Genomic DNA, 1,811 nt, shown 5'->3' on the forward strand with positions numbered 1-1,811 from the left:
AGAAAAATTAATTAACTAATTTGCGATCTTAGGCAGGTCATTTAAAAATAATCAAAAATATCTTCATTATTTTTCAGTATCTTAAGTTTCCAGGAACTGATTATAGTGAATTTGCCAAACTGTGAGTAGCTGTGCAATTAATGTTTATAGTGACATACTGACTTACTTGAACGTGGATAAGTCATGTTATCTGCCCTGTGCTTCTGTGTCTCTGAAGTGACAGTACTAGTTGCCTTCTCATCCTCCTCCTCTGCAAAGATGTTCTGCAAATAAATGAGGTAATGTTTGGGAGATGTTCGCGGCTTGGGAAAGAAACCCACTGCACACATCTCAGATGGTATTACTATTCCATATTCAAACCTCGTATATTATTGCCTCTGTTTTAAATTGAAATTGTACTGTTTGAGTCTTGGGTTCTGACCAAAATCTGGGTCGACATAAGAGGACGTTTAATTTTAATTCTGAGGCTCTGTTCAGCTCCCTTGCACGTGTGAGGGCCAACTGTAGGAAATAAACAAAGCACATAAATCAAGCTGTGAAAGAGGAAAATCTTTCTCCAGAAGGATTTTTCTTTTTCCTTTTTTTTTTTTTTCAATGAAGAGCGTGAACACCGTATTTCCCTGGAAGAATATTTCGGTCCAGGAAGGAGGATAGTGCATGCCGTGGGAGCGTATGTGTGCGTGTGTGTGCATGTGTGTGTATGTGTGTGTGCTGTGCGTGCGCGCCCGCGGAGAGAGGGGCGGGGGAGGCGGATGAGGAGGATGAGATCATAGTTTCAGGATCCTCAGGAAACCCTGGTACTGGCAGCAGCCAGCCTCTGCTGTGCCCACATGACCCACAACTCTGGCAGCGGACCGGGCACTTCCAACATTATTAAATAATAAGAAAGCGGCTCCTACTCCATGCCCAAACCTCCCCACAGACCGGTGGACACCTTCTAAGAGTTTGACGAGTCGGTGACTGAGGCGCCCGTCCATTCCAAGGTGTGTGCGAGGCGTTTTCTTCCCTGACAGCTCAGGAGTGGGGGAGGGCGCGGGGGTGGACGGGGTCCGTGTGGCGGGCGAGAGTGGGCGCGGGGCCCGGCTGCCGCGCGCTGACCCCGGCCGCCCGGTGCCGCGGAGCCAGCCGCCGGGCGGGAGATGCCGGTGACGCGCAGCCCTAGCTGCGCAGGGACCGCAGCAGCCCACGGCGCCGGGGCGCGGGCAGGGGAGGCTCGGCCGCCGGAGCAAGGGCAGGCGCCACGCACCCGGCAAAGTCAAGAGTGGAAGCGGGCGGCAAGCACGGCGAAGGGAGGGAATCGCCCCAACGCCCACTCGCGGGGGTTCCCACCTGTGCGCGGGCGCCGGCCGCCGGGAGCGCGAAGCATGTGCCGGGCGCCGCAGCCGGGACTGCGGCGCGGCGCCTCCCCGGGCGGCGGCGGGCGGCGCCTCGGGCCCGCGGGGCGGCGGCCGGCCGGGGGGCGCGGGGCCGCGCAGGTAAATCTCGGCTTCCTGCCGAGGCCGGGCCGCGCCGCAGCCCCCGCCGCCGCTGCACAGCTCCCGGGAGGGCGAGGGCAGCCGGCTCGCTCCCGCCGCGGGTTGAGTTGTTTTTGTGGTCACGGTTGCTCGCTCGGTGGTCCCCGCGGGCTGAGCTGCTGGGAGGTGGCGTGGCCACATCCATTAGGGATGACACTCACGTGGGGAGAGTTCTGGGGGGCTACTGTTGACCGGGAAATCCGCGGTAGGATCCTCTCCCGCCGGCGGCGTCTGCGCGTGTTGCAATGCACTGCGGTGCCGGAGCGGCGGGCCGGGCGGGAGGGGGCGCCCTGCGGG

General features: G+C 59.2%; 1 protein-coding gene across 4 annotated transcripts in view; it reads left to right on the forward strand.

The window, feature by feature from the left end:
- Window positions 1-758: 758 nt before the first annotated feature.
- The window catches only part of DTNA (dystrobrevin alpha), a 393,226-nt gene continuing 392,173 nt past the window's right edge, over window positions 759-1,811 (forward strand). For 3 of the 4 annotated variants that reach the window (XM_007455181.1, XM_007455187.1, XM_007455193.1), the window contains exon 1: window positions 759-983. The gene's annotated coding sequence lies outside the window, so the exon portion shown is untranslated. The remainder of the gene's footprint in view (window positions 984-1,811) is intronic. The other variant, XM_007455195.1, reaches the window with a different exon arrangement.

The sequence above is a fragment of the Lipotes vexillifer genome, unplaced genomic scaffold, assembly GCF_000442215.2.
Source record: "Lipotes vexillifer unplaced genomic scaffold, Lipotes_vexillifer_v1.1 scaffold90, whole genome shotgun sequence".
Lineage (NCBI taxonomy): Eukaryota > Metazoa > Chordata > Mammalia > Artiodactyla > Lipotidae > Lipotes > Lipotes vexillifer.